The sequence below is a fragment of the Trichosurus vulpecula genome, chromosome 3, assembly GCF_011100635.1.
Source record: "Trichosurus vulpecula isolate mTriVul1 chromosome 3, mTriVul1.pri, whole genome shotgun sequence".
In the NCBI taxonomy this organism is placed as follows: Eukaryota; Metazoa; Chordata; class Mammalia; order Diprotodontia; family Phalangeridae; genus Trichosurus; species Trichosurus vulpecula.
The window spans coordinates 580,420-603,782 of NC_050575.1; the positions used below are offsets into that span (position 1 = coordinate 580,420).

Sequence of the window (23,363 nt, forward strand, 5' to 3'; positions counted from 1 at the left end):
TGGGGTGTATCTGCTTCCTTTTCCCCTGCCTCCCAACATTAATTAAATACAAGTATATTACATTAATTTATCTGATGAGACTAATGTAAATTTTGGGACATAGTGCTCTAAAATCCATTTTGCAGAATTTGCTACATTGCTGTAGTACATATGTCAGCTTTCCCAGCCACATGCAATTTGTATGGTAAAAATACACATATTCACCAAGATATATTTGATGGGGGCATTAAGAAAAGGCAGACTTCAGGTGAAATTTTGCAATAGACCACATTTTTATCATCACACATTTGACTGAAAAATACAGAGACTACAAGATCCTACGGTGCTGATTGTTGATTCTGAAAAAAATATGTAACTTTGTAAAGTTCACAAGCTCTTCTGGTGGCTTGTTTGTCAGAACTACACAAGATTTCTTTTAAAATATTACTGTAGATGGATATTTGCCCAAAAAAATTTTGTCACTGAGATGGAGAATATCCAGAGTAGATTCCAAGTTGAGGGGTTACCTATAAATCACACATTCTTAACCTTTTCGTTATGGACTCCTTTGTAAAGTTGGCCTGTGGACCATTTCTCAGAGCAGTATTTTTAAATATATAGGCTACAATACATAGTATTATAAAGGAAATCAGTTATATCGAAATACCTTTTTTTAAAGTTCAAGGGCTTTAAGTAAGAACACCTGCTTATAAAATATGAGATCTTCCAGATGCTCCTGTTTGCAGATGACATTGGGCCATTTATGTCAAGCTCTAAGACATTGCAGAGGTTCTTAAATGAGACACATCTGGTGTAGCAGTAGAGTCAGGAAGACTTGTATTTAGATGTCGCTGCCCATCCACCTTTGGTGGCCATCTTTCACCCATCTCTCACTTGTGGCTCCAAGAAGCTGCAGCACGCACAGTAGCCATACCCTGGTGAAACCATTCTGAGAGACAGGATAGACCAGGCTGAGGGTAACCAACAGGTCTCACACCTGTAGGTGAGTTAGAGGATGTCTACCCCAAGCATGTGAAGACTTCCCCCAGTGGAATGGGAGGATGACAACAGTGTGTTCTAACAGCCATGAAACTGATAGAAGTAAGTGCTGTGGAGCACTTAGGGTGTAGTCAGACATTGAAGATGCCAAGGTCCTCTACTGCATCCCAGGCCATCACCAGTCCTCTTGTCTTCTTTTTTGCTACTGGACTTTGGTGACTTGCGGAGAGAGAAAGAGGCTGACGACTTTGTGCAACTCTGCCATACTTAAATCTACTTCACACATGAGTCAAAACATCACCCTGTGATGTCATTGATTCTCTCTGAAAATGAAGAAGAAACAACAAATAAGTAGTCATTTAGTGGATATTTATTAAGGGCCTACTGTGTGCCAGTAGTAGGGGCAGCCAGGTAGTGCAGTAGAAAGAGTGGCCTGTGCCAAGAGAAAACAAGACAAAGTGAAAATAGTATGCTTCTGTCTACATTCAGATTCCATAGGTCTTTCTCAGCATGTGGATAGCATTTTCCATGATGAGTCTTTTGGAATTGTCTTGGATCATTATATTGCTGAGAAGAGTTAAGTCTATGATAGTTGATCATCGTACAGTGTTATTGTTACTGTGTACAGTGTTCTTCTGCTCCCTTCACTGATCATCAGTTCATGAAAGTCTTTCCAGGTTTTTCTGAAATCCTCCTGTTCATCATTTCTTCTGCTTCATTGAATGAATGTGCAGTTTTTCCTCTGAAGGATTGTACTCAGTGTTGCTGGGAACGTGATTCTTGGTTATAATCCTAGCTCCTTTGCCCTCTGGAATATCATATTCCAAGCATCTTGTGTTATCCTGACTGTGGCTACACGATCATCCTTTCTTCTAGAACAACAGTATTCCATTACATTCGTATACCACAAGTTGTTTAGCCATTCCCCAACTGATGGGCACCCCCTCAATTTCCAATTCTGTACCACCACAAAAAGAGCTGTTATAAATATTTTTGCACATGTGGATCTTTTTCCTTTTTTTATGATCTCTTTGGGATACAGACCTAGAAGTGGTATTGATGGATCAAAGGGTATATGCATAGTTTTATAACCCTTTGGGCATAGTTCCAAATTGCTCTCCAGAATGGTTGGACCAGTTCACAACTCCACCAATAATGCATTAGCGTTCCATTTTTTCCCATATCTTCTCCGATATCTATCATTTTCCTATTTTGTCATGTTAGTCTGATAGGTGTGATGTGCTACTACCTCAGAGCTGTTTCTCTAATCATTAGCTGTAGGTAGCTTGAATTTCTTTGTCTAAAAACTGTCTGTTCATCTCCTTTGACCATTTATCAATTAGGGATCAATGAAATTTTTAAGAAGAAAGATTTTGGTCCCTGATTTTGAAAGCAGAGGCAGCATAGTAAAGGGGAAAGAACAGTGATTCAGATCAGAAGACTTGAGTTCAAACCTTGCCTGACTCATTACCTGTGAGAACAGGGGTAAATCATTTTACTTCCCTATGTTTCAGTTTTCTCATCTATAAAATGAGGTTACTGAACATTGTGACTCTTGGAGGTCCCATCCAGTTCTTCTATCTAGCTCTAGATATTAACAGTTTGGGCAAAAAGTTTTGCAACGTCAAGATTTAGCCCACTTAAAGGTATTCCCTCAGCTACAAGAGCGTGATTCTCAGACCAAACCACCTTTCCTAATTCTTCATTGAACTGTTTTAAAGGCAGGAAGTATAGACTTCATGAAGCTTTTGAATTCGGAAATCCAAAAGACATCTGCATTCAAGAGTGGAAAGCCAGGCCAAAGTCAAGATTCCTACAGTTGATTAAACTCAAGCAGAACCTATTATGTTTTATATTAGTTGTGCTATATAGTAAGGCATTATTATTTACCTAATTCTATAGCTCAAGTATTCTGATCTATTATCTCATTGGTTTGGGTATCCTCTCCGATAATATAGATTATACAACCCGCCCATAGCTAACCATCCTGTGTAACTTTCATTCTCTAAGTCTGACACAAGGAAGTCCACCCTCAGTACTGAGAGAATTTCCTCTTGAAATCACAATGGTGTACATGGACTGTCCACTGGTTAACCCTCATTCTTCCTACATGACCCTTTTATCTTTTTAGTAGTTCTTACATTTCTCTGATGCTATCCTTTATATCACTTCTATGATTCCTCCTTTGCATTGTGTTGCCCTGTTTGTGCCTGCTGTTTACTTCTCTATTGCTCTTTGGGAGATTGTTTGGTTCATGATTTACAACCATAGAACAATGAAAGAATACTAGTACTAAAAATACGGAGTTTTGTTTCAAGAAGTTTGAGCGTCACTAAAGAACTCCAATTTTTCAAAGGTGACCCAGCTCTTCTCCCTCCTTTGTTCCAATTCTGAGCCCAGTTCACTGTCTGTTTACAGTGCTGTACCTCCTACATGATTGGAAAGCGGGCATGCAGGTCGGTAGTTCTTTAGTTTTTGTAATCAGTTGTGAGATTTTCAAGTGTTTGGATATCTAGAGAACGCATCTCTCAAGATCCTCCGCATTGCCTTGCCTCCAGCACAGACCATTTCAGGCTTTACTTAATGGTGATAGTAACCAGCATTATGGAGTATCACAGCGTTTTCAGTGCGCTTACATATTTGATTTGATCCTCACAACTGTCCTGTGAAGTAGGTGCTGCCGTTATCACCACTTTACAGATGAGGAAATTGAAGCACAAAGCAGTTAAATGACTTGCCCAGCCAGGGTCATACAGCTAGTGTCTAAGGCAGGATGCAGACTAAGTTCTTCCTGACTCCCAAGTTCCACCTTCAGTCTCATGTGCCACTTATCTGCCTTTTCTCTAGGCCAACATCCCAACCCATCTTTGTTTTGTTTAGTGTCTTTATGCATTAGGAATGCCTTTATTTTTGCATGACATGTCAAGCCTCTGAACATTAGTTCTCTGTTCAGTAGTATTCAGTTGGGTCTGACTTTTCGTGACCCTGTTTGGAATTTTCTTGGCAAAGAGTGGTTTGCTTTTTCCTTCTAGCTCATTTTACAAAAGAGGAACTGAGGCAAACAGGGTTAAGTAACTTGCCACACAGCTGGTAAGTGTCTGAGGCCCACTTTGAACTTAGGTCCTCTGGACTCCAGGGCTGGCACCTAGCTGCCATTACAGAGCTTATCCTAAATGATGAGCTTTTGGGTTTAACTATCCAACTAGGAAGAACCAGTTAGATAGACAAGGCTTCCTACATCCAAACTGTCTGAACTGAAACAAAGTTGGATGTACAACTCATAAAGATGATTCATCAGCTCATATATCTTAGGCAGATCTCGCACATGGACAATGAGCTGAACCTATAATTTAATAGGTCTAGATGGTTTGTGAGGAGCTGTAGTGCTTTTAATGGTCCCAAACTTCTTGGGGGAAAAAAGCTCATCTTTTTAACAGCAGTATCCTTTCAATGGTGCTGTTTGACTGAGTCATAGAACACTGAAGTCACTGAAGAATTGAAGTTGTAGTTCACCCAAGGTGCCCTGGAGAGGTTCATAGTGATTATACCTTAGCTGCAACCTATTGCCTACCAAGATGTCTGCAGAAGTGACTTAAAGGATATCTTCAGAGAGGTTTAGGACTAGAATAGGAAGTGAGACTAGTCATGCAGTGTGAGAGAGGGAAAACTGATGGTTAGGCTGCCTTTCGTATACATGTAATTTCAAAAGATCTAGAGGAAACACCCACTCATGTTTAATGGCCCCTTGTGCAGAATTTAAGGGGGGAAATACACAAGAGTTGTTGAGGCTGAGCTGGAGATACAAATAAAAAAATGAAACAGTCTCTACCTTCAAGAAGCTTCCATTCTGTTGTGGGAGACAGTACATATATGAGATTGTAGCTAGATAAAAGAGAATCTGGGGACTCACAGGAATGGAGAGTTGATCCATTGGACAGTCTATTGACCTTCTTTCTAGGAATAATGATAGTACAGTAGTATTGATTTGATTACTGAGTCTACAACAAGGGGTGGAAGGTGGTTTGGGGGAGGGGGAAGATTCAGGGAAGATGGCAAAATGACCAGGATGGACAGCTCAATTAGATATGGAACATAATCTGTTCTAGTTATTTGAGGCCAGCTAGCCAGAGTGAGATATTTGAATTTGCCTCACCAGTCAAGACAACCTAACCCCAAAGTGGGGAGTTTGGAACTGAGCCACTATTGTAGCTGACCAGAATTTTATGTATTCTTTATTTTTACTTCACTTATATTGTTATAGTCATTGTTCTCTGCTTTCTTTATTCTGTATCACTTCATACAGGTCTTCTCGTGTTTCTTCAAACTCTTCATATTCATGCGTTATGGTGAATTTTCTTTTATATTCATATACCACAATTAATTTTTTTTCTTTGAATAATATTTTATTTTTCCCAATTACATGTAAAAACAATTTTAAACATTCATTTTAAGAAATTTTGTGTTCCAAATTCTCTCTTCTTTCCCTGCCCTGAGATAGTAAACAATTTGATAGAGGTTATACACATGCAGTCATGCAAAACATATTTCCATATTAGTCATGTTGTGAAAGAAAACATAGACCAAAAAAAAAAACCCAGGAAAAAGTAAGTGAAAAATAGTATGCTTTGATCTTCATTCAGACTCTTATCAGTTCTTTCTCTGGAGATGGATAGTATTTTTCATCATAAGTCCTTTGGAATTATCTTAGCTCACTGTATTGCTGAGAATAGCTAAGTCATTCACAGTTGATCATTGTATGTTATTGCTGTTACTGTGTACAATGATCTCCTGGTTCAGTTTACTTCACTTTTCATCAGTTTGTGTAAATCTTTCCAACTTTTTCTGAAATCATCTTGCTTGTCATTTTTTATAGTACAATAGTATTCCATTACGATCATGTACCACAATTTGTTCAGCCAATCCCCAGTTGATGGACATCCTCTTAATTTCCAATTCTTAGCCACCACAAAAAGACCTGCTATAAATATTTTTGTACAAATAGGTTCCCCCCACCCCTTCTTAATCTATTTGGGATACAGACCTAGGTATTGCTGGGTCAGAGGGTAGGCACCATTTTTATAGCCCTTTAGGTATAATTCCAAATTGCTCTCCAGAATGTTTGGATCAGTTCACAATTCCATCAGCAATGCATTAGTGCCTCAATTTTCCCATATCCCCTTCAACTTTTATCATTTTCCCTTTCTGTCATATTAGCTAATCTGATAGGTATGACGTGATACCTCAGAGTTCATATACCATAATTTATTCAGCCATTCCCTGCTTGATGGGCACATATTGTCTTTCTAGTTTTTTTATGACATATAATGTTGCTATAGTCATTTTTATGCATATGGATCTTTTCTCAGTATCACTATACTCTTTGAGATAATTCTGTGAGTGGAATATCTAAGTTAAAGGGTATGAATGGTTTGGTAATTTTTTTTTTACATAATTTCACATTTTCTTCAAGTTTGCCAGCAATGAATTAGTGTGTCTGTCTTCCCATGGCCCCTCTGATAATGAATTTTCCTGTCTTAGCGTATTTGCTAGTTTGATGGGTATGAAATAATACTTCAAGATTCTAAGCATCACAGATCTAGAGCTGGAAGGAATCCCAGAGTCCATTAGTCCAACCCTCTCATTTTATACACGTGAAAATTGAGGCTCAGCAAAGTTAAGGGACTTGACCAAAGTCATACAGGTAGTAAGCATCAGAGGCAGAATTTGAACCCAGTATATTTCTTTTGTTAGTGATTCTGAACATTTTTTTCAAGTGGTTAGTAATAGTTTATTTTTTTTTTAATTTGAAAACTATTGAAATCCTATGTCTGTTGGAGAATGGGTTTTGAATCTTTTACATTTGTGTCAGTTACCTATATATTTTAATTTATCTAAGATATAAAGATGTTTTCCAGTCTGGCTTTTCCATTTGATTCTAGCTATTATAATTTTATTTGTGCAAAAGTTATATTCACAACCCTTAAAAGAATTGTCTTTACAAATACAGCTAGACACCTTGACACATAGCCACAATTTTTAGCTTAGTTCATTACCTCTCTTGCTTTGTTTTTTGTGTTTTGCTTTTCTTGTGTGTTAATGTTCACATCACGGTCACCTGTTCCCTTCTCTCTCTCTCTCTCTCTCTCTCTCTCTCTCTCTCTCTCTCTCTCTCTCTGTGTGTGTGTCTCTGTCTCTCTCTTTCTCTCTCTCTGTCTCTCTCTCTGTGTCTCTGTCTCTCTCTTTCTCTCTCTCTCTCTCTGTTTCTGTCTCTCTCTCTCTGTCTCTTTCTCTGTCTCTGTCTCTCTCTGTCTCTCTGTCTCTGCCTCTCTCTGTCTCTCTCTCTCTCTCTCTCTCTCTCTCCCCCCCCCCTTCCTTCTCCTCCCTCCCTCCCCCCCCTCTCCCTCCTCACTGTCTTCACTCCCTGCTTCTCTTCCTTTGTTCATTATTTGTGATACCCATAATCTCCCTTTAGTTTTGTTTGTTGTATTGTAGGTATATATATATGTATGTACATATACATATTTATTATTTATCACTTACTGATTAACCTTTCATCTTCTCTCCAAATCCATTTGTGACTTTTTTTCATCATTCAAGACGATTTTGCTTTTGGGTGTTTTTGTCTATCCCTTGAGACCTTTGTAGATCATTATAATTCTGCTGAAGCTTTGTTTACTCAGAATAACCTTAACCCCCCTTGCCAATTCTGACCTTCCACTCCCTTGAACTGTTTCAGGTCATAATTTCAGTTGTTTTGCAAGCTTTGAATAACATTTACATAAAATACCACTTTAGTGATTTTATGATCCAGAGTTTTAAAGTTGTCTTTACCTGAAGTTCACCGCTTATTTGCATTTCAAATGTTCCCACCTTGGAGTTAATTACCTAGAGATTGATTCTTGAGCTTATATTGCATATTATAAGTACAGGCAACTTTCTCTTTTTCCTATAGAAACATTAGGAAATGTGGAGAATAGAACATTTTTTGTAAAGTTTTGAGTTCCAAATTTTTTTCCCTCTCTCTTCCCCTTTCCCTAAGATAGACTATACATATATAGTCATGTAAAACATATTTCCATTGCCCTTGACTTTTGTTAAATTGCATTCCATCTTTTTTTGACTTTTCTCATAGTAGATGAATAATCCAGTGCAAGTCTAATCAGAATTCCTTGATAAGGGATGATTTTCTTCTTGCAGAATCCGTTATCAGTGAAATTCTGGAGTTGTCAGTATTGTGTCTGGATGATGTTTCTCTCTGAAAACATTTCACAAATTCTCTCAATCTATACTTTATCCCCCGATGTTGCTACTTTTGAGAAATTTTGGTCAACTGTGATTGACAAAGACTGAAAAATGATCATTGTCCTCTTTCTGAACATTTTTAGGACAACCTAGTGACTTTTAAAATACTGAATTCTGTCCTTTAGTGTGTTGTCTTTGCCTGTAAAGTTCTCAAGCCTTTTCCAGTTGACATATCTTTTCATCTTGCTTTGCTACATTCCTTGCTTTTATTGCAGTTTCTGTTTTCCCCATGTTGTTGATCTTCATTGGCAATTTGCTTTGTCTTTTTCTGACGATAGTTCTCCCATTATAAATAACATCTTTCTTCCCAATGCCAGATTTTCTTTCATTTCCTTTAAAATATTTTTAATGCAGTTTTATGTGTCTTGTATTGGATAAAGTCTTCTTTGAGGGATGAGTGGGGGGAGGGGACTATTGTTGAAGTTAATTTTAACTTTTTTCCTCTGGTGACTTCTTTTTGGGATCTTTTAATTCCTTGTAGTCATTATTGTATTATGTGTTTTTTGTCCTTTCTGCTTGCTTCTCTGAGAGGCCACTAACTTTTGCTCCCTTTGGGGAGTATTTCTATCTCTAGTCTAACAGAAACCACATGATTATCTCAATAGATGCAGAAACAGCTTTTGACAAAATACAACACCCCATTCCTATTAAAAACACTAGAGAGCAAAGGAATAAATGGAGCCTTCCTTAAAATGATAAGTAGCATCTACCTAAAACCATCAGCAAGTATTATATGTAATGGGAATAAGCTAGATGCATTTCCAGTAAGATTGGGATTGAAACAAGGATGTCCATTATCACCACTGTTATTCAGTGTGGTACTATAGAAACGTTAGCTTTAGCAATAAGAGAAGAAAAAGAAATCGAAGGAATTAGAATAGGCAAAGAAGAAAATAACATTGAATTTTATTATTTTCTTAAAAAGAAAAGGAAGCTGTTCATAATACATATTTACCTGGGGCAGCTAGGTGGTACAGTGGATAAAACGATGGCCCTGGAGTCGGGAGGACCTGAGTTCACATCCAGCTTCAGACACTTACTAGCTGTGTGATGCTGGGCGAGTCATTTAATCCTGATTGTTCCCCCCTCCCCCACAACCCCACCTAAATAGAGATTTACAGCGTTATATTTTTTTTTAAAAGTTATATAAATTTTGGTTTCTTTTTTCAGGATTTCAATTTATTTCAGAATGACTGAATTAGTTCACATCTTAAATAAAGCGTACCTGTCTTTTCACAACCCCATCAACATTGACTATTCCCATTTGTCATCTAAGATGATGTAAAACTTTTTTTCTTGAAAAGTATTAGCAAATGAAAGAGCAGTTTTGTCATAGAAGGTACTTTTCACATGTTAATTATATTCTAGTTTTATGGGTAAAGTAATATGTTTATTGATTGATGAGTACTATGAATAGATGACTTTTGAAGTTACTGTGTGAAAATGTTACAAGACAAGTGGTATTTGTTTTTTATCTTCCTTCATTTGAATACCTGCAGTATTTATACTTCTGTTGTTGGGGCATACTAGTTTGAATAAAAGGGCTAATTATTTACCTAAAGTCCTTTGTTGCTGTTGTTGTTGTTCAATAGCTCAGTCACGTCCAGCTCTTGGTGACCCCCTGGATCATAGCACATCAGACCATTCTATTCTCCACTATGTCTCAAAGTCTGGCCAAGTTCATGTTTATTGTTTCCATGATAATATCTATCTATCTCATCCTCTGCAATTCCTTTTTCTTTTTGCCTTCAGTCTTTCCTAACATCAGGGTCTTTTCTACTGAATCTCATCTTCTCATTATGTGGCCAAAGCATTTAAGCTTCAGCTTCAGTATTTGATCTTCCAGTGAATAGCCTGAATTAATTTCTTTAAGTATTGACTAATTTGATCTTCTTGCTTTCCAAGGGACTCTCAAAATTCTTCTCTAGCAGCAGTGTTTGAAAACTTCAGTTCTGTGGTACTCAGCTTTCCTTTTAGTCCAACTGGCATAGCCACATTGCTACTGGAAAAACCTTAACTTTGACTATATGGACCTTTGTTGTCAAGGTGATATCTCTGTTTTTTGGTGTGCTGTCCAGATTTGCCATAGCCGTCCTTCCAAGGAGTAAGTGTCTTTTAATTTCATGGCTGCAGTTGCCATCTGTAGTGATCTTTGAGCCCCAAAATATAAAATCTGACACTGCTTCCATTTCTTCTCTCCCTGTTTTCCAGGAAGCAATGGGACCAGTTGCCAGGATCTTAGTTTTTTTGATGTTAAGCTTCAAACCAGCTTCTATACTCTTCTCTTTATTCCTCATCAGGAGGCTTCTTAATTCTTCTTCACTCCATCAATGGTTATTGTCTGCATATCTGAGATTGTTCATATTTCTTCCCACAAGCTTACTTCTAGCTTTTGATTCATCCAACCTGACTTTTCCCATGATGTATTCTGCGTAGAAGTTAAATAAGGTGACAATATACAGCCTTGTACTTCTTTTCCAATCTTAAACCAGTCATTTGTTCATGTTTGGTTCTAACTGCCACTTCTTGGCCCACATACAGGTTCCTCAGGAGACAAGTAAGATGATTTGGTACTCCTATCTGTTTGAGGACTTGCCACAATTTGCTATGACAGTCAAAGACTTTAGTGTAGTCCAGGGGTGGGGAACCTGTGGCCTCAAGGCTACATGTGGCCCTCTAGGTCCTCAGGTTGGGCCCTTTGACTGAATCGAAACTTCACAGAACAAAATCTCCTTAATAAAAGGATTTGTTATGTAAAATTTGGACTCAGTCAGAAGACCATGCCCAAGGATCTAGAAGGCCACAGGTTCCCCACCCCTGCTATATAGTCAGTGAAACAGAAGTAGATATTCTTCTGGAACTCCCTTGCTTTTTCCATAATCCAGTGAATGTTGCTGGTCTCTAGTTTCTCTGCCCCTTCAAAAACTGTTCTGGTAGTTCTCAGTTATCATATTGCTAAAGCCTCATTTGGGGTTTTCTTGGCAGAGGTATTTGCCAAGGTTTGCCATTTCCTTCTCCAGTTCATTTTTCAGATGAGGTACTGAGGCAAACAGGGTTAAGTAACTTGCCCAGGGTCACACAGCTAGGAAGTTTCTGAGGTCAAATTTGAACTCAGGAAGATGGGTTTTGCTTACTTCAGGCCCATTCTATCCATTGCGCCACCTAGCTGCCCACAAAGTCCTTTACACATGGAGTATAAACAGCCATTCTTTGTAAGACCTTTCAAGGTTTGGGGGCTGTATTATTCCTTTGTTTAGTATGAGTCACCAGGTTCATAATCTCTGCTTTTCTTGTTTCTTAGCATCCATGAGTTCTGGTTCTAATGTGGAAAGGCAACACACACAGAGGGAAGTTGAAAAGGAATGGGGTGGGGAAGGTGCCCCCATAAGGCAGCATGGGGACCATGGTGATAAAATCCTACGTGAAGCCATCTTGATTTTTGCAACTTGACTCTGCCTTTGTATAGAAACTGGAGTTTTATATGCTTAGGAATGCCAAAGACAAGACAGGAAAAGAGTGGCAGGAAAGTTATATTCCAGATGCACAATAATTTATCTGAAAGCATTTGAAATAAAGAGAAGAAATAGCTATTCTGGGGGTGTGGACAATCCTAACAACTGGTTCCTTTTGTTGTTGTTTTTTTTTTGTTTATTTTAAAAATGACAGACCCTCTTCTTTCTTACCTCCCCCAACTCCCCATGGTAACACAGTGCCCAAGGAGATTGTGAGTTATTTCTCCTTTCCTAAATATAAAGATCTGAAAATTAAAGAAAGGAGAAAATGAAAACCACACTCCTGGATCATATTTGCAAAGAGAAATATGCCTTGGGTGTTTTTTTATTACTTCATTGTCATTATAACTTTAATTAGTGTTATGTCAGCTACTTAGATCAGAGTTAATAAGTATATTAACCTCCTTTCTGTTTGCTTCGTATCTATGGTAACTTGGTGGGTGTGGAGTTGGGGACAAGTGACATCTGTTAGATTATGGTCTATGTACTGGTGAATGATTTCATCACAATCCAAACCATACAACTCCCCCTTCTCCCTTCCCCTCCCCCCCACTGAAGCAATGGTTGTGTCATCCTCTAGGGAGGTTTGTCAATGCAAGCAAGATATTTATTCTGCCTCTTACATACCCCTCCATTATGCTCAAAACATATGAGAAAAATCTAAAGTAATTTTCTAACTTAAGATTTTAGTTTTGACTTGTTGGGTAGTATTCTTTTAAATAAGTCTGACATTTTGCCTACCTTAATTCATGATATTTACCAACTTTTTTTAAAAAAAATCAAAAGTTTGGTTTGGAATAGATCTCCTTAGCTTTAGGAGAAGGTTTTAAAATAGTCTTTGATATTGGGGTATACTTGACTTCTGTCGTTGTCCTCTGATGACCCGCACATAAGGTGCAGATGAATCATACTTCTGTGGTTTCAGTGACTTTGAGTTCTTGGTTTGTTTAATATTTTCACTGTCTCCAGGTGCTTTTATGGTTTTCCAGTTGCCATAATCTATATTGTCTTAGTTGTGTAAATGCTTGATTAGATTGGAAGCTGGTAATGTGATCTACACAAAGATCCTTTACCTATATTTGTTTCATTGTCTTTCGACTTAATTTTGATTCATTTACTCAGAGCTATTTAATTCCTCTGCTGTTTCAAAGTCAGTTTTTAGAAGTTAATTAAAACAGTAGATTTCATCCTGTTTAGGTTTATGTCACTGCCACTTTGAGTATTTGTTGTTTGTCTTTTTTCTATCGACACTATAGTCTTACAGTTTTAAAATGAGTCACACAGTGGGGCCTTATGTTTCCAGCTCCTTTATTGTGCAGCTTTGTTGGGGATTGGGTCCATTTTGCCCCCTTGTGCTAATCAGAATCTGATTGGTCAGATGTGTTGGAAAGAATGCTATTCTCAGAAAGTCTGGGTTTGATGCTTGGCTCTGTCATTATTACTTGTATAACCTTGAGTAAATTTCAGTCCCAGAATTTGAAGAGAACTAAAGGTCCTTCTAGCCCAACCCATACATAATAAGAATCTTTACTGGCCAAGGGGTTGTCCAACTTCTGCTTAACCTTCAAAGAGTGGGAGCCCTCTACCTCTTGAGGCAACAACCCTTTCTACTTTTGAATAGTTCTCATTGTGAGGAAGCTTTTCCTGGCATCAAGCTTAAATTGGCCTCTTAGCCATTTTCTTGCCAAGAAAACCCCAAATGGGGTCATGAAGAGTGGGACAACAAAAGCAGTTTCCATCCAGTGCTCTTGGTTTTACCCCCAGGGGTAATAGAACAAATCTGTTTCCTCCTGTACATGACAGCTATTCATATAGTAACGAGAGCTAACATGTTCCCTTGAGTCTTCTCTTCTCCAGGCTCGTTATGCCCATTTCTTTCGGCCGATCTTTGTATATCATGGACTCAAGGTCCTTCACCATTTTGGCTATTCTCCTCTGGCTTATTAATGTTCCAACTTATTAATGTTCTTAAATCATGGAGCCTCGAACTGAACACACTCCAGATGAGTTTTGACCAGAGCAGATTATAGTGAGATATATCACTTCCCTATTCCTGGAAGCTATTCCATTCTTGCAGTAGTAGGCCTTCTTTTTCTCCAAGCCTCAGTGTCTTTATCTGTAAAATGGGTCTTGAGCTAGGTGATCTCTATGGTCCCTTCTAGCTTTTACATTATCTGGGTTCTATCATTTTATGACTATCTTTATTTAGTTACCACGCAAGCATTACCTGCACACCTGTCTGGCTTTCACCTTTGAGTCAGCCATACCTTAGCTGCTAGGAATGTAAGGTGTTGCCCTCATTTCCTCTCTCCACGAGGCACACCTTCCCTACGTCCCAAACTCGGGATTACAGTGCTGGTTTGAGTATCTTGCTCCTCCCCCGGACCAAAACAAACAAAAAATTTTAGACCACCTGAAGTAGTAAAAAGTTTGTTTTAATTTGATCATTTGGTTTTGAAATAATCTGTCAGAATAGATTTTTTCTTAGCTATGCATACTTGAAAAGAAAGCTAGTAAAAAATAAGTGGTGAAAAACTTCTTGCCCAAGATTTGCTTTTAGTGAATATCTTCATTTTACACTGCAAATGTGTTCATAGAAGATGGGACTGTGCAGAAATCCTGCTAATTAAATTATAGTCCTTTTAATAGGAAAGAAGTAATGATAATTGAAATTTAGTGCACATTTATATAGTTCTTTACAGCTTGTGTTCTTTAACTCTGTGAAGTAGAAAGTAGAATGTTATGTCCGTTTTATAGATCAGGACACAAAGGCTGAAAAATGAGTTGTTAAAGTGACAGAGCCAGGACTTGATTCCAGGTTTCTGGACTCCAAGTCCACATTAAGATATAGATGACATGAATGACATGACATACCCTAAATTAATACTGGTGGTAATGCTTTTTACAAACCCTGACATATACTCTCTGCCTTTCTGGTGGACATTATACCAAATACTGTAAGAACTGTGATTTCTTCAGCAGAGGTAACTCCAGGTATGAGCCACCTCTCTGTCAACTTTGATATTAAATAAATTCCAGGGAGCTGTCTGAGGCACAGAGAGCAAATGACTTGCCCCTGGGCTCAGAACTAGTAAGTATCAGACGGTGCTTTGAACTCGTGTCTTCTGGACTCCAAGCCCAGTATACTATGCAAGAAGCCCAAATGACTCTTTAATAACATGTGCTTTGTAAGTGCTGGAGATTCTTAACTGCAGGAATGTGTAGTTTGGATGGCTTCCTTTATTTAGTATCCTTCATAGCACTTCAGCCTTTCTACTTCTTTGTGCAGATGAATTCTGCCAAGTTTGAACCTGTGCAAAACTCAGTTTCTACAAGGAATTGGAAGTGGGCTTTAGAATGTTTGACCTGTTTGCTTGCAGTGCTACCCAGAGAGTTCCTGGCTCTCATTCGGAATATTTGAGAAGTCTCCTAATGTAAGTCGCAAAGGCTGCAGAGATAAGAGGAACAAGAAATAGAACACAAATTCCAGAGCCCTCCAAGAACTTTGGGAATTGTTTGCTTTCTTTATTGTAGCACATTTCTGACTTGCTGGAGCACAGTTCCCTCTTCCATATGTGCAGCTGTCTTCTTCTGTTAGAATATAGGCTCCTTGAGGGCAGGAACTGTAGCCCTTTGTATTTATCTCTGCATCGCTATAGATGGCTAGCTTTGAAAAATCATTGCATTTGAGAGGTAGAAATAACTGGACCCCCAAAAAATTGAGTGAGTTGCCCAAGGTCACATAACCAGTGTCACAGGCAGGACTTGAATCCAAGTCATTTGACTCTAGGGCCAGGGCTCTTTCCAGCAATATTTCACTTACTCTTAATGGTCCTGATCATTTTTTTTCAGGAGGTCTTCTAGTTCAGCCTATATAATCTGGTACAGAAATCTTCTTTTCAGCATCCCTGACAAGTAGTCATCCAGTCTTTGCTTGAACACTTTGTAATAGGGACTGTAATATTTTTCAGGATAACCTGTTCCACGGTTGGCTAGCTCTTACATGTTAGACAAATTTTTCATGATATTGAGTTGAAATTTGCCTAAAACACTACAATTGGGAGATCATTTTTATATCCATTGCGCCTACTTCTGCCCGCTGAAGCAACACTGGAGCACTTCATCCTTCCTTCCACATGACAGCTGTCTGAAAATAGGAACAATAATACTTGTAATACTATCTCTAGGGGTTGTTGTGAAGAAAGCACTATATAATTTTAGTTACCATTTTTCTTTTTTCCAATCGGTTCTATCTAGTAACACATTTCTGGAGTCATTGTTTCTTTCATGGTTCAGTGGGTAAAGTTCCAGGCCTGGGGTTAGGAAGTCCCAAGTTTACGTCTGGCCTCATGTACTTTCTAGCTTTGTGACCTTGGGCAAGTCACTTATCTGCTGCCTGCCTCAGTTTCTTCATGTGTAAAATAGGGATAATAATAGCACCTACCTCCCAGGGTTATTGTGAGGATCAGATGAGATAATATTTGTAATGTTTGTAAAGTGCTTCAGTGTCATAATAGGTGCCATATAAATACTTGTCTTCTCACTCCTTCTTTCTTGCTACAGTATATAAGATGTCCGAATTTCTTTTTAGTTCTATTCCCTCCCCTTCAAAACCTCCTATCAGATTCCCTCCAAATATTTTATATTTTCATTATTTCACATGTCATAATTTCCAGACCCTTTACCATCCTATTTGTTCTTCTCTATTTGCATTCAGTGTTTTCGATGAGTCAGTGTATGGCACTGGGCAGGCATTTATTAAAGCACTTAATATGTGCCAGGCACAGTGCGAAGTGTTGGGGAAGAGATGAAAGGCAGCCCCTACTCTCAAGGAGCTCACAGCCTAATGAAGGAAACATTGAAAAAAAATTGTACGCAGAAAATACATTCACGATAAATTATAGGTGATCAATAGGGGAAAGGCGCTAGTGTTATGGGAGATCAAGAGAGGCTTTCTGTAAAAGGTAGAAGCCAGGAGGCAGAGATGAGGAAGAGTATTCCAGGCATGGGGGACAACCAGAGAAAATACCCAGGGGTGGGAAAGAGAGTGTCTTATGCAAGGAACAGCCAGGAGACCAGTGTCACTGGGTTGCAGAGTACATGGTAGGAGTGGGGGAGGAAGACTGGAAAAGTAGGAGGGGGAGATGGGGACACAGTATTTCCCTTAGGTATTCAGGATCAGTAGAGACACATTCTGTCATAACTACCTACTCACAAGTACGTTGTGTGGAAAATGCCTTGTAAATCTGAATATATTATTTAAGTGTGAATTGTTATTATATGTCCTCTGATGCATTTGTAGAACTTTAGCATTTATATGCCCTCTAATGTGGCTTTAGAGCTTTACATTGGATTTTGAAAAATCACTATTAGGGAGACTGCGGGAAGGTGCCACTGACCAAGGTGCAATGCATGTGGCACCACGGAGGCAGTCCTTCATGGGGAAATAGGAATTTTTAAAATGTACTTTCCCAGCTTTCTCCTCCTCCAGCAGGTGCAAAGGCTGAGTAGTGGCCTAGCAGTTACTCTGTCAGTAATGGTGGTCAGTGAGCAATCACGTCATTTAGTTTGATATTCAGCTGCCTTTGATAATTGTAACTGTATGAAAGGGCAGAGAGTGAAATGACTAGTTCAGTCTCGTGTGACAAAGTTACACTCTATCCCTGTTCATCAGATCATAGGTCATGAGGCCCCTCCCATCCAGAGCTGGGAGGGGCCTCAGAGGCCAGCTAGCACAAATGAGGGAACTGAGGACGGTTAAGTGACTTTCCCAAGGACATGTGAATGGTAGTTGGGATTTGAACTCAGGGCTTCTTACTGGAGAGACAGTTTTGGTTATTGGAAAAGGTGTCACAGTGGCTCCCTTCTGTTTAAACACTTTTTAACCCTGTCCAGTGGATCACCTATATTCACTTTCCCTTTAGTACTTATATAGTCATCTCCCAGCCTTTTTGGTACTTGACAAGTTTGTTGTAGATGGTGAGTTCTCTAGGTTAACCACAATCTCAAGAAGCTTATTAGGGATAGGTATATCTTGTGGAGTGAACTCATTATGCCACAGTTTGTTTGAATCAAAAATGAGTTAAGATCTTATTCCTTTCTTCGTTTCATTCTGACTACCTTGCCAAATTCTGCCCTTTGGGCTCTAAATGGTTCTGTCTGTCCTCACCCTCAGAGGTTTGCACGGCTCTCACCTGCCCATAACTGTTCCCATTTCCTATCTTTTTAGAATTTCTCATTTCCCCATTTGTATTTTTTTAACCACATATGTCTCTTCATTGAAAAACACTTTCCCACTCTTTTTTTTTTTTTTTTTTTTTTTTTGCCAATAAGGTGTGCCTTCTGAACCTTTAGGCAAGTCTTGGTGTGTTGCTAAATTAAACTGATTCATTCATGTAAGCTACAGACACCATCCTTTAATGAATTAACTGCTGTGCCATTCCACAGAATGCATAAAGACAGCCAGGAGAAAACCAAAGGTTAATTTTTGCTGAGAGTAAGGGGGATCTGGCTTTTCTAGAGGTTACTCAGGAGAAGGATAGAAACATGGAACAGAAAAAAAGAGGATTTTAAGATGTATGCTCCCCCTCAACCCCCTTCTGACTCATGTCTCCCCTGATTAGCCTTTAAGGAATAAAATGGGAGAAGTATTAAGTTTAGAAAGAGAAAGAGCTCCTAGAAAAAGAAGTCCACTGAGATGCTATCACAAGATAAGTTACATCAGGATTCTATTTGAGAAATTGTGTCATAGTAGAAAAGTTCTAGAGACTTTAACTCTTCCTTCATGAGAAGATTCCAACTGTAAGAATGAAACACCAATCCTCTGCATGGTGACTCTTAGAAAAAAGGAACCACAGGCTGATGAGCAATGACTTCAAGAATGTCCATTTCCCCTTGATCACATTGAGCCCCAACAGGAAATCTCAGTGTTCCATGGCAGGCACTGTGAGGACGTCAGTGCACCCAGAGGTTTGTGGTTTCTGGTTGTTTGATGCCAATCAGAGAACTGCTAAAGAAAAGGGTTTATCAGTCTGTGGGAATGGTGCTTAGTATGTCAGCCATGTGCTGTAATAAAGAGAGCAAATGATTTCCAAAACTCAAAAGGATAATCTTAATATAGAGTGCCTTCTGGGGGTTGTACAGTAATCCTTGCTCCTCTTGTTTTTTTTTGTAGCCTTTGCAGCTGACTTCAGGTAGAATTGTTCTTCCGGTGTTCCTTAGGGCAATTGGAATGGTATTTTGGGAGTCCACTTGGAGTTTCAATTCCTTTATGATGAAATGCTAATAACTTGCAGGGTCCCCCTTCTCCCCACGGGAGAAAGGTTTGGCTTTTACCAACGGTTTTCCACAATTTTTGAAGTATTCATTTTCAGCAAATATGAAATTCATGCCATGGCAGCTAGGTGGTGCAGTGGATAGAGTAATGGGCCTGGAGTCAGGAAGACTCATCTTCCTAAATTCAAATCTGGCCTCGGACACTTACTAGTTGGGCAAGTCACTTAACCCTGTTTGCCTCAGTTCCTCATCTGTAAAATGAGCTGGAGAAGGAAATGGCAAATCACTCCAGTGTCTTGCCAAGAAAACCCTAAACGGGGTCATGAAGAGTCGGACATAACTGAAACAACTGAACAACAGCAGTGTGCTTAGAAGTGTGTACTGTGGGGCATCTGAAACATTGAAAACCATTTCTAGGAAGGGAGGAGTGTTGAAGGGAGGGCAGTATTAGGGAGGTCCATTTATCTCTTCAACACACACATGCATTTAGCCATCAGGAAATCAGTGGGGCACTTTTCCTGATAAACAAATTGTGGAGTATGCATTTAAAACCTAGAGCTTTAAAATAGGGTAAAATTAGTAGAGACTTTGCCAGATGGAATTGTGAAAAATCGAGTATTGTACAGAGAAGTGGATTATGGAGTTGTTTGTTCCTTTCTCTGAAAGCGCTGCTTGTAACATCAGTATGAAGACTCCTGTTAGGGTAAAGGGGGACTGATCACATTTAATTTCAAAGTATAAAAAAAAAGTTATATACTTTTACCTGGAAACCACTTGGTGCTTTAGTCAGTGACCATAAGGAAAATTGTGCAGAGCAGAATTTTTATCTCTTAATTTTACATAATTTTAAGAGCAAATGAATGGTGGAAATTACTCTAAGTAATGTGAAGTTTGCATCCATTTAGCAGATGATCCCTGAAAGACATACTTCCATTTAGTAAAGTGCTGAGACATAATTGGAGGACCTTAGGTACTTTTTCTATCTCTGATATTTCTGCTTAAGCCAGTTACAAACTAATCTCTAAATAGAACCTCTGACTCAAATGGTAGAATTACATAGCCCAGTTGTTCTTGTGTGTATTCAGCTGTGTTTAGTGCTTTTTCTTCTCATAAGTACATGTCAGATAAAGGGCCAGAGGGTACAGCTGTATTAGTCCTTATTTGGGAGTTCCCAGTAATGATGTGGCAGAAGCAACATACTATGGATACAAGAATTATAATTTCTGAAGTTAGGGGAGGCCATTTCTAGCCATATTCATTCGCAGAAAAGAGTTGAGTTAGGAGTTTTGCTGGAATCTTCCTCATATTGCCATCTGTGGGACTGAGTAATCCCTGGTTAGCCAGATCTGGCTTGTCTAGTCTGCTGTCCCAGTCTGTGTGGGTTGGGTACATTAAAGGACTCATTGCAGGACGAGGCAGCAAGTATATATCCCCATGACCATGTCTTACCTATTTGCTTTTTAAAGAGACATTTCAACAGCTATCTTTTTTAGCTTAGGAGATGTTTTTAGGAGAGATCACTGCAACCATCAATCCCTTGTTTGTTTCTTTCCATCCCCTTTGATGGCTCTTAAATAAAATCTTTTTTTAAGAAGAATTTTTTTTTTCAGTTAATGAAAACCTGCCTTCTCTGCCTCTTATTCTACCCTCTCCCAGACTCTTTCCCCAATTGAAGAAGAAAAACCCTTATAACCATTATGCATATAACTGAGTAAATTCTACTGCTCTTATTTTGGGGGCTTCTGATTTCTGTTATTACAGATTTGGGGGGGGATACTTATATGGGCTGTTGTAAGAAGCATAATTAAGATGTGCAGGGGGATGTTGATTCCCTCCATCTCTAGGAAGAGGTTGTGGCAATTTGATATAAAAAGACTATTGAAACATAGTGTAGAAAACTGTTGGGCATAAGAACAGCATGTGGTGGTCCAGCAGTCTCCTGATTACACCCAGCTTAGCCATGCTGGTCTCTGACTCATTGACCCCTGTACTACTGAGACCCACACAATGCCCAGATGGCACACAGCAGTGTCTCTGAGCTGCGACTCCCATTCTCTGCAACACATTCTTTAGTGATGTGTCAGGAGTTATTTATATTAAGCTCCTTTTTTTACTCATCAAAAGCAAAGTCTAAGGGTTGTTTATCTTTCCTTAGCTAACAGAGGAAGTTTAAACCCCACTGTGATATGGCACTGATAGGTCTGTATCATGTTTAGTCATGTAACTGAATGAAAATCCTTAGTGACAGGAATACATCTGCAGCCCCTGCATGATCATTATGGTCACTGTAAAATATTGATTAAGCCCTTTGTTCAAGATCTTTTGGGATACAGAAAGGCGATGCATTAGAGCTGGAGTGGATAGACAGGACAAAAGGTATAGAATTTACACAAGTACATATAGACATTACAGTACTCAACACTGTGGGTAAATGCCTAAGTAGTTAGTTAATAGTGGTAGGATAGGAGGCAAGGTTGGGGTGGACGTGGCTGGAAGTGAAGCAGGGAAAGAAGCAAAGTATTCCTGAAAAGGCAAATTTTTTTAGGAGTTACTTCCCTTTGCCCCAATTAGTGCCAGTGCTTCATGCCAGACAGTTAATTAACTGCCAAGTTTTATTTTACATTCCTGAATTCTCAGGAATTTAGTTATAGAGTGTACCATTTATTTAGTGGGTGTGTTGTGGAGAGAGGTTTATGTATCCTTCCCTCCTTAGAGACACTATGGTCCGCTCATAGCATAGCACCTGGCACATAGGCACTAATAAATATTGTCTATCAAAATTACAGGAAACCTTGGTTCTACACTCCTGATTCTATCCGTATCCATGAGCTAGTTCTCAGCCTCTGTGGGGGGGAAAAAACCCAAAACTCAGTACTTTTGCATCCTGACCAATGAGTCTCTTAGAGACATATTTATTAATTAAATTCTGAGCAAATTTATTGAGAAATACAAAGCGACAAGTTCCATCTTGCTTATGAAAAATCTTTATGACCCAAGCCATTTCACTTACAGTTTATAAGTTCAAGAACAAAGACCAAATTCCATAGTCAAGATTTAACAAGGGCAGAGGTTTTGATTCATCATACAGTACAATTGTAACCGTAAGTATACCATGAAGACTCATTTCCCCAAAACTATTCAGCCCAGTCTAGGGTGGGGAAAGAGGGGTGCTGCTCTTCTAGTTTCGGGGAGGATTCTGTCCTAGGCTGATCAAGACCTCTTCCTTTACAAACTCGTAAGGCCTTTAGTAAGAATGATCCAGGAGATTTCACTGCAGGGCACTGTCTTCTCAATCTTTAGGACTGGTAAGGTATTCTAATCAAGTCAGAACAATAGAGAGGGAATGAATGGTTGGGGGAGGAGGCTTCTTGTGCCTCTGTTTTCTCATTAGCAGGATGGATTTCCCTGTTCATCACAGGGTTGGTGTGAGGACTATTTTTTAAAATATCTCCAGAGAGATGGCTCTCTTGAGGATGGTGGCATAATTGGGACTGGGTTCTGAAAAAAAGCTGGTGATGAGAGTTAAGTAGTTTTTGTTTCTGCTGTTATCTAGGGTTTTCGGTTAGAGAAGGGGATGGAGACATCTGGAATGTGCATAGGGTAACAGACCTTGAGTTAGATCTTTTTTATGTGGCTTTTGAAGGAAAAGGCTGGGAGAAAGAGCTCTAGCCAGAGGATCCAAAGAGAAGTAAGCTTCTTAAACTCCCAGTTGGTCTTTGCTCTAGATTTCTGGCATGTGGTAATTTAATTAAAATAGGAGATTTCAGCTTTGAATGATAAGTTTCGCTAGTGAGGTGTGGTATAACTCCGGTGCTCTGAGACCAGCTGGTCTCCCCCGGCACGGCTTTTAGTGCGGCAGATGCTGTTACATTCATCAGGCGCCTGGCCCAGGCCATGGAAAACCTTGAGAGGAGACAGTCTGCTGTGGGGCAGGAGCTTTGTCCTGGAATTTCCTGGCCTTTGTCTGTCTGCTCCAGCCTTCAGTGTTTCAAGACACTTGTTTTTAGTGTTAACTTCCTTCTGGGGGAAGAGTTGTGCTGCCAGTCTCCCAATCTGCACATTCTATTTCCTGTGCCAAGTAACCCTTCACCCCTGGTCAGTCAGGCATCTACCTCTCCCTAGCCCTCTTCTGCTGTAGCTTTGGTCAGGCACTTAAAGTTACTCTGACTTCTTAAACTTCTTGACCAAGTCTTCCTCCCCTTGTTGGTCAAACTGTCTTTTGAGAAAAACAGTTGCCATTATTATTCAGGCCCACTTGAATCTGTGCCTTCAGGCATGGCATGTTGGGCATTAAGA

The 23,363-nt window shown here is 39.2% G+C and overlaps 1 protein-coding gene across 1 annotated transcript in view; it reads left to right on the forward strand.

The window, feature by feature from the left end:
• PFDN1 (prefoldin subunit 1) overlaps nucleotides 1-23,363 on the forward strand; it is a 64,536-nt gene that overhangs the window by 40,558 nt on the left and 615 nt on the right. The gene's annotated exons all lie outside the window — the stretch shown is intronic.